General features: G+C 46.3%; 1 pseudogene; it reads left to right on the top strand.

Moving 5' to 3' along the window:
- Positions 1-1,284: 1,284 nt before the first annotated feature.
- LOC147985093 (uncharacterized) lies at positions 1,285-2,761 on the top strand (annotated as a pseudogene).
- Positions 2,762-16,407: the final 13,646 nt, after the last annotated feature.

Raw genomic sequence — 16,407 nt, 5'->3', positions numbered from 1 at the left:
CGCCGCCATCAACTTGCGCGCTCCACTTTGTCATCGCGCCTGGCGCGCCCGACCAGACGGGCGTCTGGTTCCCCGCGCCACCTACTGTTGCTCTCTCCCTCTCTCCGCTGCTCCTCCCCTTGTCTCCACTTCCTCTGCTTCTCTTCCTTCTTCTCCTTCTCCCACGTCTTGCTACTGCTTCTCTTCTCCGACCCCCTTTGTTGTTGCTCTTCTTCTCTTGCGCCCCTGCTGATCCTAACTTGTTGCTCGCAGCTGCCTCTCTTTCAATTCCCCACCTACTGCTATTCTTCTTCTTCTCAAAATCCCAATCTGCTGCTCCTTCTCTGAACCAACCGCTGGCTGCTATGACCTCTCCCCAAAAATGTCGTTGCTCCTCTTTCTTGCTGCACCTTCTCTCAAACGCCCCTGCTGCTCATAATCTGAACCATAAACTGTTGTTATCTCTCTTTTTCCCTCTATATTCTCTGAATTTCTATAATAGGAGATGTGTAATGCCTTGTAATGTTCAGATTCTATGAATGCTTGCAATCCGTGAATGGTTCAGTTTCGTACTTATAAATATTGTATCACATATTGTGTGTTCTCACTAGTTGAATTGTTCTTGCTGTGTATTTGTGTTCTATCTATCACCATATATGTGTACCTAACCCTGTGAACTTGTTCCAGTTTCTAGTTTTTGTGTTTACTCAAGTACTTGTGCTACAAAAATATGTGTGTGAGTTTGTGATGTGAAACAATTTTTTCCAGCCATATAACCGTGATTCTTCCCACTGTTATATTTTTGTCCCTGTCATATAATCTTGTTTACTATATAATCTTTCATGCCATGCTGTTTCCCTATTGTGTTAGCATTTTAGTTTCTCAAGTAATAGGAAAGTACCAAAAAGTAAGCAAAGAAAATCTTAATATCCCTGTGCTATTTGCATTTTCTTTGTGAAAGATCTTTGGGAACAACCTTGTTTAGTTTAGGTTTATTTCCTTGTAATCATCATCTGTATTATGTCACCTAGCTTTAGCCGAGCATAGTCGTCATCGACTAGTACCTGAGGAGAACACGACACTCGCAGAATTGGGCGAAATACCCAACTGTACTTACACATGATCATTTTGGCGCCGTTGCCGGGGACTAGCATCGTGCGACCGTGTTAGGCGATAGACTAGGTTTTGCTTCTGTTTCTATTTAGTGCCATATATTTGTGATATATCTCTTACCCCTAACCACTATTATAGTTATCTTCTCTTTCTTTTATTATTCATTTTGTAGCTTGAATTGTCTTCTTGGAAATGGCATTCTACTCAGATCATCATGCTTATGCGAGCAACAGTACAAACAACACTGAACGTATTCAAGAACTAATAAGTAAGATTTCCCATCGATTAGATGATTTAGCTCAGCAGCGAGAAGTAGTTTTTGAGGATAGGCCTACCTCTTATGATCCTTATTCTAGAGGCCATCCTTATGTTGCTCCTACCTGCCATATTTGTGGATTTAGGGCCATTCACCCGCCGAATGTCAGCGTGGTTACTCTCACCCTCCAGATTGTTTTGGCATGAGCTTTGCTCAAGAGCATAGCTCATACCAAAACAATACACACATGGGTGGCCTGAAAACCAGAATATCTCATATAGGAGCAACAACCCTGAGATCTCACCGTTTGCTTCTAGTAATCATATCCAGGGATTTATGTATGAAGAAGAGAGCAACAACTATGCACCACAACAATTTTATTCACCTCCTACTCATATACCTCAACACCACGAGATGTTGCCAATGGAGTTAAATGGTCCTCCATTTGGTTAACCAACACCTTCAACACAAGTGCCCACACAAGATGATTTTGATGATATAGACAAGCTCACATTGCTTAGTCTCGAGTTCACTTGGAGTGCCGAAGATGATCCAATTAGGCCGGTGATACTAGAGGAAATGAAGAAGATCAAGAGTGGAAAAGCGCTAGTGGAAGAAGTAAGGAAGATTAAGAAGAACATCAACGCTGGCAGTACTATTTCATCACAGCTTGAGCTGAGTGTTGCTGGGATATCCCTTGATACATGTGAGGTTCCAAAACCTTCACATTCAGCTGAACAAGATGGCGAGAGTCCAGAGGAAGAGATACTTCATATCCAAGAAGAAATACTCGAAGCCAAGGAACAAGATGATCCAGAGCTTAAATGCCCAAGTGATCAAGTTGAAGATCCAATGTCTATCTCTCCTGAAGAAGTAAAAGAAGCTACTGTAGCTGAAGATGAAGAACCTGAGATTCATTTGCCTATTATCATACATGAGCATGATGTGTCAGGTTTATCCAATCCTCTCCATGACATGCATCCTTATGATTTCTTTGCTACTACCTTGCATTGCATGATGCCATCTGTTAAAGTAGATTTGAGAAAGTATTTGCTTGGATATGATGATATATACCCTGTTAGTGGCATTACTCTCATTTGTGATGATCATAGTTGCTTTCCTCGTGCTAGTCCTATGCTAAATGAAACATATCATTCCCATGCTAGTCCTGAGCTTAATAATAAATATCATCCTCATGTTAGTGTTGACCTTGCCGATTTCTACCATCCTAAACATGTGCTTTATAGCTATGCTTATGTAATTGGATATTCGATTGATGACTTGGAGGGTATTATCCCTACCACTTGCATTGTCTCTTTTGTTGAGTGCTCTTTCAGGTTCTTCCTTGTGCACGAGTCACTACATGCTGACCAGGTTCGAGGTGACATTCCTTGGGACCTCGGTGGAAACTGAGCACGGAGATGAGGAGAAGCAATGGGCACACACGCGAGGAAGGGAGAAGCTGGAGCAGGCATGAGGATGGAGAAGAAAAAGCAGAAGAGCAGCAGCTTAGAGAGTGATCAAGCGAGTGCTACTTCATAGTGCCCGGTGAGCTATTTCATGACCCATTCCGAGTATATCATCCGATACATGATGAAATCAAATGTTATTTGGGTTGCTTAAGCCATTTCTTAAATGTTGCCCCACTGAATTTTATTTGACATATGGTGCTTGATGAGAATATGCGAACTGATTGTTGAATGCCATGTAAACTAGTGATCTACATACTGCATGCTTTGCTGAAATCAGTGAGAACTATTAGTTTTGAGTGCTCAAATCCCTAGTACACTAGAAAACTTAATCATTTTCTGCTTTTACCTTGATACACCTAGATCATTAAGTGTCATATGCTGAGTTTGTGCCTATTGTGTTCACATTCAGAGCAATCACTTGCCACTATGGATTAGCATGCTATGTTCCCTGGATCGGTAGTATGTGAACCAGACATGGATGAGTGATGATTCTTGTTTTTGTTGATTTGAAAAGTAAAAAAGTATATCGTATAATGTATGTTAGTATGGTCTACCTACAGTAGCATGTCATGTTCCCTGGATCGGTGGCATGTGAAATCTGGAAGCTTGGACGGCAATAAAAAAATGTAATTCTCGAACCAGGTGTATACCATGTTCTCTAGATTGGTGGTATGTTCCTTTGGGGAGACAAACAAAAGAAACTAACTAATAATTGGTCGAGCCAGGTGTATACCATGTTCTCGGGATCGGTGGTATGTTCCTTTGGTGAGACCGATAAAATATTATCATTACTTTCTTCAAATACAATAAGTGCTTTCAACTTCAATGTTTTGTTCCTCGTAATAAGTGACCTGATCACAAGTTTAAGTTCTTTTTGTTTTGGGGATCATGCTCTCTCTAGGAACCTTTTGGCACAATCAGCATTTGAACTTGCTAATCTTCTTTTATCATTGTAAAAGTTTAAAATGGTCAAGTCTACTAGTATCCTACTGCTTTGTAGCACTCTAACCATTAATTTTCACTAACTAAGTCTGAAGCATGCATTGTTTAGATATCTACTTCACTTGACATTCTGTAGTCAGTTCACTATTCACTATCTAGTTCTTGTCATATTCCTTTGCTCGAGGACAAACAAAGATTTAAGTGTGGGGGAACTTGATAAGCACATTTCATATACATATTTTGACACACAAATTCATCATCTATTGAGATATGTCCATCCATTTTTGCTTAGTATTATCGAATATTCGAATGATATTCATAAAAGAGCTAGTGACTAGTCATTTGTTTCTTTTGCAGAAAAGTGCGCAAAGGCACTATAAACTTCCAGATTTAGACTGTGAGGCTTGTGACAAGAGACAAGGGCATGAAAGAAAGACGAGGGACCCGGGCGAGAAGAAAGGAAGTTACCAAGGGCAAGCTAAAGAAGAGGAGGGACCTTATTGTGAAGAAACAAGAAAGCATGAGGGTCAATGTGAAAATGTCCAGATCAGCCGTGAGGGGATCAAAATCCCTAGCTCATCACTGATCCCCTTTGGGAGACTAACATCTCCATATCTCTCCCCCTCACCACTTCTTCTCTCACCTCCGGCTGCCGCCGCGGCCAGGCCATCGTGGCGGCGCGCCTCCGCGACCTCGCTGCTCCACATCACCCATCCATCCACCATCATCTCGCGCCACCGCGCTACCCAATCAGCACCATACCATCCAGCCACCACTCCGTCTTCGCCACCATCACCTTGCACGCTCCACTTCGTCACCGCGCCTGGCGCGCCCGACCAGACGGGCGTCTGGATCCTCGCGCCACCTGCTGTTGCTCTCTCCCTCTCTCCGCTGCTCCTCCCCCCGTCTCCACTTCCTCTGCTTCTCTTCCTTCTTCTCCTTTGTGGAAGGAGAGATTTGCAATACAATGAACGTTGTATTGATGGGGTGTTGGTGCACGTATATATAATACAAGGGAAGGCCTCTACCCCAACTATACAAGACTAGGAGGTGGGCCACAACTCCAATACACGTGCAATACAAAACACATACTCAACACCCCCCCCCCCCCGCAGTCGAAGCATCGCCGGAGACACAGAGACTGGACCGAAACTCCTCGAAGACGGGAGTAGGCAATCCCTTAGTCATCACATCAGCAAACTATTGCGACGTCAGCACGTGGAGAACTCGAACACGGCCAAGGGCAACCTGCTCGCGCACGAAGTGAATGTCGAGCTCAATATGCTTCATCCATCGATGGTGTACCGGGTTGGCGAAGAGGTGATGGGTTTCGTAGTAATTTCAAAAAAATTCCTACGCTCACGCAAGATCATGGTGATGCATAGCAACGAGAGGGGAGAGTATGATCTACGTACCCTTGTAGATCGACAACGAAAGCGTTTGGTTGATGTAGTCGTACGTCTTCACGGCCCGACCGATCAAGCACCGAAACTACGGCACCTCCGAGTTCTAGCACATGTTCAGCTCGATGACGATCCCCGGACTCCGATCCAGCAAAGTGTCGCGGAAGAGTTCTGTCAGCACGACAGCGTGGTGACGATCTTGATGTACTACTGTCGCAGGGCTTCGCCTAAGCACCCCTACAATATTATTGAGGACTATGGTGGAAGGGGGCACCGCACACGGCTAAGAATATGATCACGTGGATCAACTTGTGTTTCTCTGGGGTGCCCCTGCCTCCGTATATAAAGGCTCAAGGGGGGGTGCGGCCGGCCTAGGAGAGGCGCGCCAGGAGGAGTCCTACTCCCTCTGGGAGTAGGATTCCCCCCCCCCCAATCCTAGTTGGAATAGGATTCGCGGAGGGGGGAAAAGAGAGAGGGGGGCCGGCCCCCTCTCCTTGTCCTATTCGGACCAAGGGAGGGGAGGGGCGCGCGGCCCATCTAGGGCTGCCCCTTCTCTTTTCCACTAAGGCCCACTTAGGCCCATATAGCTCCCGGGGGGGTTCCGGTAACCTCCCGATACTCCGGTAAAATCCCGATTTCACCCGGAACACTTCCGATATCCAAACATAGGCTTCCAATATATCAATCTTTATGTCTCGACCATTTCGAGACTCCTCGTCATGTCCGTGATCACATCCGGGACTCCGAACAACCTTCAGTACATCAAAATGTATAAACTCATAATATAACTGTCATCGTAACCTTAAGCGTGCGGACCCTACGGGTTCGAGAACAATGTAGACATGACCGAGACACGTCTCCGGTCAATAACCAATAGCGGAACCTGGATGCTCATATTGGCTCCTACATATTCTACAAAGATCTTTTATTGGTCAGACCGCATAACAACATACGTTGTTCCCTTTGTCATCGGTATGTTACTTTCCCGAGATTCGATTGTCGGTATCCCATACCTAGTTCAATCTCGTTACCGGCAAGTCTCTTTACTCGTTCTGTAATACATCATCCCGCAACTAACTCATTAGTTGCAATGCTTGCAAGGCTTAAGTGATGTGCATTACCGAGAGGGCCCAGAGATACCTCTCCGACAATCGGAGTGACAAATCCTAATCTCGAAATACGCCAACCCAACATGTACCTTTGGAGACACCTGTAGAGCTCCTTTATAATCACCCAGTTACGTTGTGACGTTTGGTAGCACACAAAGTGTTCCTCTGGCAAACGGGAGTTGCATAATCTCATAGTCATAGGAACATGTATAAGTCATGAAGAAAGCAATAGCAACATACTAAACGATCAGGTGCTAAGCTAATGGAATGGGTCATGTCAATCAGATCATTCAACTAATGATGTGATCCTGTTAATCAAATGATAACTCTTTGTCCATGGTTAGGAAACATAACCATCTTAGATTAACAAGCTAGTCTAGTAGAGGCATACTAGTGACACTCTGTTTGTCTATGTATTCACACATGTATTATGTTTCCGGTTAATACAATTCTAGCATGAATAATAAACTTTTATCATGATATAAGGAAATAAATAATAACTTTATTATTGCCTCTAGGGCATATTTCCTTCAGTCTCCCACTTGCACTAGAGTCAATAATCTAGATTACACAGTAATGATTCTAACACCCATGGAGCCTTGGTGCTGATCATGTTTTGCTCGTGGAAGAGGCTTAGTCAACGGGTCTGCAACATTCAGATCCGTATGTATGTTGCAAATCTCTATGTCTCCCACCTGGACTAGATCCCGGATGGAATTGAAGCGTCTCTTGATGTGCTTGGTTCTCTTGTGAAGTCTGGATTCCTTCGCCAAGGCAATTGCACCAGTATTGTCACAAAAGATTTTCATTGGACCCGATGCACTAGGTACAACACCTAGATCGGATATGAACTCCTTCATCCAGACTCCTTCATTTGCTGCTTCCGAAGCAGCTATGTATTCCGCTTCACACGTAGATCCCGCCACGGCGCTTTGTTTAGAACTGCACCCACTGACAGCTCCACCGTTTAATGTAAACACGTATCCGGTTTGCGATTTAGAATCGTCCGGATCAGTGTCAAAGCTTGCATCAACGTAACCATTTACAATGAGCTCTTTGTCACCTCCATATACGAGAAACATATCCTTAGTCCTTTTCAGGTACTTCAGGATGTTCTTGACCGCTGTCCAGTGATCCACTCCTGGATTACTTTGGTACCTCCCTGCTAGACTTATAGCAAGGCACACATCAGGTCTGGTACACAGCATTGCATGATAGAGCCTATGGCCGAAGCATAGGGAACATCTTTCATCTTCTCTCTATCTTCTGCAGTGGTCGGGCATTGAGTCCGACTCAACTTCACACCTTGTAACACAGGCAAGAACCCTTTCTTTGCTTGATCCATTTTGAACTTCTTCAAAATCTTGTCAAGGTATGTGCTTTGTGAAAGTCCAATTAAACGTCTTGATCTATCTCTATAGATCTTTATGCCTAATATGTAAGCAGCTGCACCGAGGTCTTTCATTGAAAAACTTTTATTCAAGTATCCCTTTATGCTATCCAGAAATTCTATATCATTTCCGATCAGTAATATGTCATCCACATATAATATCAGAAATGCTACAGAGCTCCCACTCACTTTCTTGTAAATACAGGCTTCTCCAAAAGTCTGTATAAAACCAAATGCTTTGATCACACTATCAAAGCGTTTATTCCAACTCCGAGAGGCTTGCACCAGTCCATAAATGGATCGCTGGAGCTTGCACACTTTGTTAGCTCCCTTTGGATCGACAAAACCCTCCGGTTGCATCATATACAACTCTTCTTCCAGAAATCCATTCAGGAATGCAGTTTTGACATCCATCTGCCAAATTTCATAATCATAAAATGCGGCACTTGCTAACATGATTCGGACAGACTTAAGCATCGCTACGGGTGAGAAGGTCTCATCGTAGTCAATCCCTTGAACTTGCCGAAACCCTTTTTCAACAAGTCGAGCTTTGTAGACAGTAATATTACTGTCAGCGTCAGTCTTCTTCTTGAAGATCCATTTATTCTCAATTGCTTGCCGATCATTGGGCAAGTCAACCAAAGTCCACACTTTGTTCTCATACATGGATCCCATCTCAGATTTCATGGCTTCAAGCCATTTCGCGGAATCTGGGCTCACCATCGCTTCTTCATAGTTTGTAGGTTCATCATGATCTAGTAGCATGACTTCCAGAACAGGATTACCGTACCACTCTGGTGCGGATCTTACTCTGGTTGATCTACGAGGTTCAGCAGTATCTTGTTCTGAAGTTTCATGATCATTATCATTAGCTTCCTCACTAATTGGTGTAGGTGTCACAAGAACAGTTTTCTGTGATGCACTACTTTCCAATAAGGGAGCAGGTACAGTTACCTCGTCAAGTTCTACTTTCCTCCCACTCACTTCTTTCAAGAGAAACTCCTTCTCTAGAAAGTTTCCGAATTTAGCAACAAAAGTCTTGCCTTCGGATCTGTGATAGAAGGTGTATCCAATAGTCTCCTTTGGATATCCTATGAAGAAACATTTCTCCGATTTGGGTTCGAGCTTATCAGGTTGAAGCTTTTTCACATAAGCATCACAGCCCCAAACTTTCAGAAACGACAACTTTGGTTTCTTGCCAAACCATAGTTCATAAGGCGTCGTCTCAGCGGATTTTGATGGTGCCCTATTTAACGTGAATGCGGCCGTCTCCAAAGCATAACCCCAAAACGATAGTGGTAAATCAGTAAGAGACATCATAGATCGCACCATATCTAGTAAAATACGATTACGATGTTCGGACACACCATTGCGCTATGGTGTTCCGGGTGGCGTGAGTTGCGAAACTATTCCGCATTGTTTCAAATGTACACCAAACTCGTAACTCAAATATTCTCCTCCACGATCAGATCGTAGAAACTTTATTTTCTTGTTACGATGATTTTCAACTTCACTCTGAAATTCTTTGAACTTTTCAAATGTCTCAGACTTATGTTTCATTAAGTAGATATACCCATATCTGCTTAAGTCATCTGTGAAGGTGAGAAAATAATGATATCCGCCACGAGCCTCAATATTCATCGGACCACATACATCTGTATGTATGATTTCCAACAAATCTGTTGCTCTCTCCATAGTACCGGAGAACGGTGTTTTAGTCATCTTGCCCACGAGGCACGGTTCGCAAGTACCAAGTGATTCATAATCAAGTGGTTCCAAAAGTCCATCAGTATGGAGTTTCTTCATGCGCTTTACACCGATATGACCTAAACGGCAGTGCCACAAATAAGTTGCACTATCATTATCAACTCTGCATCTTTTGGTTTCAACATTATGAATATGTGTGTTACTACTATCGAGATTTAATAAGAATAGACCACTCTTCAAGGGTGCATGACCATAAAAGATATTACTCATATAAATAGAACAACCATTATTCTCTGATTTAAATGAATAACCGTCTCGCATCAAACAAGATCCAGATATAATGTTCATGCTTAACGCTGGCACCAAATAACAATTATTTAGGTCTAATATTAATCCCGAAGGTAGATGTAGAGGTAGCGTGCCGACTGCGATCACATCGACTTTGGAACCGTTTCCCACGCGCATCGTCACCTCGTTCTTAGCCAATCTTCGCTTAATCCGTAGTCCCTGTTTCGAGTTGCAAATATTAGCAACAGAACCAGTATCAAATACCCAGGTACTACTGCGAGCATTAGTAAGGTACACATCAATAACATGTATATCACATATACCTTTGTTCACCTTGCCATCCTTCTTATCCGCCAAATACTTGGGGCAGTTCCGCTTCCAGTGACCAGTCTGCTTGCAGTAGAAGCACTCAGTTTCAGGCTTAGGTCCAGACTTGGGTTTCTTCTCTTGAGCAGCAACTTGCTTGCTGTTCTTCTTGAAGTTCCCCTTCTTCTTCCCTTTGCCCTTTTTCTTGAAACTAGTGGTCTTGTTGACCATCAACACTTGATGCTCCTTTTTGATTTCTACCTCTGCAGCTTTCAGCATTGCGAAGAGCTCGGGAATAGTCTTATTCATCCCTTGCATATTATAGTTCATCACGAAGCTCTTGTAGCTTGGTGGCAGTGATTGGAGAATTCTGTCAATGACGCAATCATCTGGAAGATTAACTCCCATTTGAATCAAGTGATTATTATACCCAGACATTTTGAGTATATGCTCACTGACAGAACTGTTCTCCTCCATCTTGCAGCTATAGAACTTATTAGAGACTTCATATCTCTCAATCCGGGCATTTGCTTGAAATATTAACTTCAACTCCTGGAACATCTCATATGCTCCATGACGTTCAAAACGTCGTTGAAGTCCCGGTTCTAAGCCGTAAAGCATGGCACACTGAACTATCGAGTAGTCATCAGCTTTGCTCTGCCAGATGTTCACAACATCTGGTGTTGCTCCAGCAGCAGGCCTGGCACCCAGCGGTGCTTCTAGGACGTAATTCTTCTGTGCAGCAATGAGGATAATCCTCAAGTTACGGACCCAGTCCGTGTAATTGCTACCATCGTCTTTCAACTTTGCTTTCTCAAGGAACGCATTAAAATTCAATGGAACAACAGCACGGGCCATTTATCTACAATCATACATAAACAAGCAAGATACTATTAGGTACTAAGTTCATGATAAATTTAGGTTCAATTAATCATATTACTTAAAGAACTCCCACTTAGATAGATATCCCTCTAATCCTCTAAGTGATTACGTGATCCAAATCAACTAAACCATGTCCGATCATCACGTGAGATGGAGTAGTTTCATTGGTGAACATCACTATGTTGATCATATCTACTATATGATTCACGCTCGACCTTTCGGTCTCCGTGTTCCGAGGCCATATCTGTATATGCTTGGCTCGTCAAGTATAACCTGAGTATTCCGCGTGTCCAACTGTTTTGCACCCGTTGTATTTGAACATAGAGCCTATCACACCCGATCATCACGTGGTGTCTCAGCACGAAGGACTTTCGCAACGGTGCATACTCAGGGAGAACACTTCTTGATAATTTAGTGAGAGATCATCTTATAATGCTACCGTCAATCAAAGCAAGATAAGATGCATAAAAGATAAACATCACATGCAATCAATATAAGTGATATGATATGGCCATCATCATCTTGTGCTTGTGATCTCCATCTCCGAAGCACCGTCATGATCACCATCGTCACCGGCGCGACACCTAGATCTCCATCGTAGCATCGTTGTCGTCTCGCCAATCTTATGCTTCCACGACTATCGCTACCGCTTAGTGATAAAGTAAAGCATTACAGCGCGATTGCATTGCATACAATAAAGCGACAACCATATGGCTCCTGCCAGTTGCCGATAACTCGGTTACAAAACATGATCATCTCATACAATAAAATTTAGCATCATGTCTTGACCATATCACATCACAACATGCCCTGCAAAAACAAGTTAGACGTCCTCTACTTTGTTGTTGCATGTTTTACGTGGCTGCTACGGGCTTAAGCAAGAACCAATCTTACCTACGCATCAAAAACCACAACGATAGTTTGTCAAGTTGGTGCTGTTTTAACCTTTGCAAGGACCGGGCGTAGCCATACTCATTTCAACTAAAGTTGGAGAAACTGTCACCCGCAAGCCACCTATGTGCAAAGCACGTCGGGAGAACCGGTCTCGCGTAAGCGTACGCGTAATGTCGGTCTGGGCCGCTTCGTCCAACAATACCGCCGAACCAAAGTATGACATGCTGGTAAGCAGTATGACTTATATCGCCCACAACTCACTTGTGTTCTACTCGTGCATATAACATCAACATATAAAACCTAGGCTCGGATGCCACTGATGGGTTTCATAGTAATTTCAAAAAAATTCCTACACTCACGCAAGATCATGGTGATGCATAGCAACGAGAGGGGAGAGTATGATCTACGTACCCTTGTAGATCGACAACGGAAGCGTTTGGTTGATGTAGTCGTACGTCTTCATGGCCCGACCGATCAAGCACCGAAACTACGGCACCTCCGAGTTCTAGCACACGTTCAGCTCGATGACGATCCCCGGACTCCGATCCAGCAAAGTGTCGGGGAAGAGTTCCGTCAGCACGACGGCGTGGTGACGATCTTGATGTACTACTGTCGCAGGGCTTCGCCTAAGCACCGCTACAATATTATCGAGAACTATAGTGGAAGGGGGCACCGCACACGGCTAAGAATATGATCACGTGGATCAACTTGTGTTTCTCTGGGCTGCCCCTGCCTCTGTATATAAAGTCTCAAGGGGGGGTGCGGCCGGCCTAGGAGAGGCGCGCCAGGAGGAGTCCTACTCCCTCTGGGAGTAGGATTCCCCCCCCCCAATCCTAGTTGGAATAGGATTCGCGGAGGGGGGAAAAGAGAGAGGGGGGCCGGCCCCCTCTCCTTGTCCTATTCGGACCAAGGGAGGGGAGGGGGGCGCGGCCCATCTAGGGCTGCCCCTTCTCTTTTCCACTAAGGCCCACTTAGGCCCATATAGCTCCCGGGGGGGTTCCGGTAACCTCCCGGTACTCCGGTAAAATCCCGATTTCACCCGGAACACTTCCGATATCCAAACATAGGCTTCCAATATATCAATCTTTATGTCTCGACCATTTCGAGACTCCTCGTCATGTCCGTGATCACATCCGGGACTCCGAACAACCTTCGGTACATCAAAATGTATAAACTCATAATATAACTGTCATCGTAACCTTAAGCGTGCGGACCCTACGGGTTCGAGAACAATGTAGACATGACCGAGACACGTCTCCGGTCAATAACCAATAGCGGAACCTGGATGCTCATATTGGCTCCTACATATTCTACGAAGATCTTTTATCGGTCAGACCGCATAACAACATACGTTATTCCCTTTGTCATCGGTATGTTACTTGCCCGAGATTCGATCGTCGGTATCCCATACCTAGTTCAATCTCGTTACCGGCAAGTCTCTTTACTCGTTCTGTAATACATCATCCCGCAACTAACTCATTAGTTGCAATGCTTGCAAGGCTTAAGTGATGTGCATTACCGAGAGGGCCCAGAGATACCTCTCCGACAATCGGAGTGACAAATCCTAATCTCGAAATACGCCAACCCAACATGTACCTTTGGAGACACCTGTAGAGCTCCTTTATAATCACCCAGTTATGTTGTGACGTTTGGTAGCACACAAAGTGTTCCTCTGGCAAACGGGAGTTGCATAATCTCATAGTCATAGGAACATGTATAAGTCATGAAGAAAGCAATAGCAACATACTAAATGATCGGGTGCTAAGCTAATGGAATGGGTCATGTCAATCAGATCATTCAACTAATGATGTGATCCTGTTAATCAAATGACAACTCTTTGTCCATGGTTAGGAAACATAACCATCTTAGATTAGCAAGCTAGTCTAGTAGAGGCATACTAGTGACACTCTGTTTGTCTATGTATTCACACATGTATTATGTTTCCGGTTAATACAATTCTAGCATGAATAATAAACTTTTATCATGATATAAGGAAATAAATAATAACTTTATTATTGCCTCTAGGGATTCCTTTAAGAGGTAGACCGCGCTGACGTTATCACAATAGACAAGAGTGGCCGTGTGAACATCACAAAGCAACTCTTGGAGCAGCTGACGTATCCAAGAGCACTCGGCCACGGCATTGGCCACGGCGCGATACTCTGCCTCGGCGCTGGAGCGAGAGACCGTGGGTTGCCACTTCAATGACCAAGAGATCAACGAGGGCCCAAGGTAGATGAAGTAGCCTGACGTAGAGCGTCGTGTGTCGGGGCAGCCAGCCCAGTCAGCATCCGAGTAGGCCACGAGGTCGATAGAGGCAGAGGCCGTCAGGGTGAGTCCCAAGGACATGGTGCCGCGTATGTAATGAAGAATACGCTTCACCAGAGTCCAGTGAGAGTCACGCGGGGCGTGCATATGGAGGCACACCTGCTGAACAGCATACTGCAAGTCGGGGCGAGTCAGCGTCAAGTACTGTAAAGCATCGACAATAGAGCGATAAAATGCTCCATCGAACGTGAGAGACCCCTCCCGAGCAGAGACCTTCGCCTTCGTGTCGACGGGAGTGGGCGCTGGCTTGCAGTTAAGCATACCGGCACACTCAAGGAGCTCGTGGGCATACTTCTGCTAATGCAGAAAGAAACCATCAGCCCGGCGGATCACCTCAATGCTGAGAAAGTAGTGCAGGGGCCCCAAGTCCTTGAGGGCGAACTCATCACGAAGACGAGCAGTCAGCCGCTGAAGGAGATCGAGGGTGGACGCCGTGAGGATGATGTCGTCGACATAGAGCAGCAGATATGCAGTGTCAGCTCCCTGATGATACACAAAAAGTGAGGCATCGGAGCGAGTGGACCGAAAGCCTAGAGACTGCAGGAAGGCGGCGATACGCTGGTACCAAGCCCGAGGCGCCTGCTTCAACCCGTACAGAGAGCGGGAGAGCAAGCACACGAAATCGGGGTGCTCGGTGTCGACGAAACCAGTAGGCTGCTCACAGAACACCTGCTCGGCGAGATGACCGTGCAAGAAGGCATTGGAAACTTCCAACTGATGCACAGGCCAGGCGCGTGAGACGGCCAGCTGAAGGACGGCACGGATCGTGCCCGGTTTCACAACCGGGGCGAAGGTGTCGGTGAAGTCCACGCCCGCGCGCTACCAAAAACCACGAACCACCCATCGAGCCTTGTAGCGCTCGAGAGAACCGTCTGGGCGAGTCTTGTGGCGAAACACCCACTTGCCAGAGATGATGTTGGCACGAGGGGGTCGCGGAACAAGCTGCCATGTGCAGTTGTGCTGTAAGGCGTCGAACTCCTCCTACATCACTGCTAGCCAGTGGGGATCCCGAAGGGCAGCACGAGCGGAGGTGGGGACGGGTGATGGCGTCGACGTCGAGGCGGTGCACACATACTCGTCGGCGGAGTAGCGCGTACTGGGCCGGAGCACTCCTGCTCGGGCACGGGTAGTCACGCCAAGTGGCGGGGCAGCAGGGCCGTCGGGTGCCACGGCGGCAGGGGGCACGGCGGCGGTGGCACCCGGTGCGGCGGCGGGCACCGCAGCACCGGCAGCAGCAGAGGCCGCAACGGCAGCGGCGACGGGGGCCGCGCCAGCAGGGGCCGCACGTCGGCCGATCCCGCGACGGCGGGCGAGGTCGAGGTCGAGCCCGTCGCAGGGGTGGCGGCGCCAGCCGGGGTGGCGGGCGGTGTGCCCACCGACTCGACCTCGTAAGAGGGAGTCGAGAACCCGGGAGGTGGTGGCAGAAGGCGCCGGGCCGGGGGGCCGCCGGGGGGTGCCGCTGCGCATCGCTCCAGTTAGGGGGCGCGGGGGCCGGTGCCGAAGAATCCGCAGCCGAAGGGACCTGAAAAAAGGGAACACCGTCTCGACAAAATACACGTGCCTCGAGGTGTACACGCGATGAGTGACAGGATCATAGCACCGGTAACCTTTGGTGTTGGGAGGGTAGCCAAGGAAGATGCATGGAACGGTTCGGGGTGCGAGCTTGTGTGGCGTGGTGGACGCAGTGCTGGGATAACAGAGACACCCAAAGATGCGGAGACCATCATAGGACGGTGGTGTACCGAAGAGAAGGTGGTGAGGAGCGTAGTTCCACCGAGGACGACACGGACGAATGTTAACTAAGAGGGTGGCGGTGGCGAGGGCATCAGGACAAAACCGAGCAGGCACGTTTGAGTGAAAGAGTAACGTGCGAACGCAGTCATTAAGAGTGCGAAGAATGCGCTCGGCGCGGCCGTTCTGCTGTGAAGTGTAGGGGCAAGTCAGACGGAAGATGGTGCCATGAGAGGTGAGAAGTGTGCGAAGACCAATGTTGTCAACCTCTTTTCCGTTATCAGTTTGGAGTGCAAGTATGGGATGACCGAACTAGGTGGTGACATAGGAATAAAAGGCGCTGAGTGTGGCTAAGGCATCGGATTTGCGACGAAGAGGAAAAGTCCACACATAATGAGAATAATCATCTAAAATCACCAAGTAGTAGAGATAGCCCGTGTTACTCGCAACGGGAGATGTCCAAATATCACTATGAAGTAATTGAAACGGAAAAGTGGAAATTGAGGAGGACACACTAAAGGGAAGACGAACATGCTTGCCTAAGCGGCATGCCTCACAAGAGTGCTCGTCGAGCTTATTACATGAGAATGAGAAACTCCTGAGAATT

Source organism: Triticum urartu, chromosome 2A (assembly GCF_056163025.1).
Source record: "Triticum urartu cultivar PI428250 chromosome 2A, HENAU_Tu73, whole genome shotgun sequence".
NCBI classification, from domain to species: Eukaryota; Viridiplantae; Streptophyta; class Magnoliopsida; order Poales; family Poaceae; genus Triticum; species Triticum urartu.
Note: the sequence above shows the minus strand (reverse complement) of the source record. Positions and strands in the feature narration are given on the sequence as shown.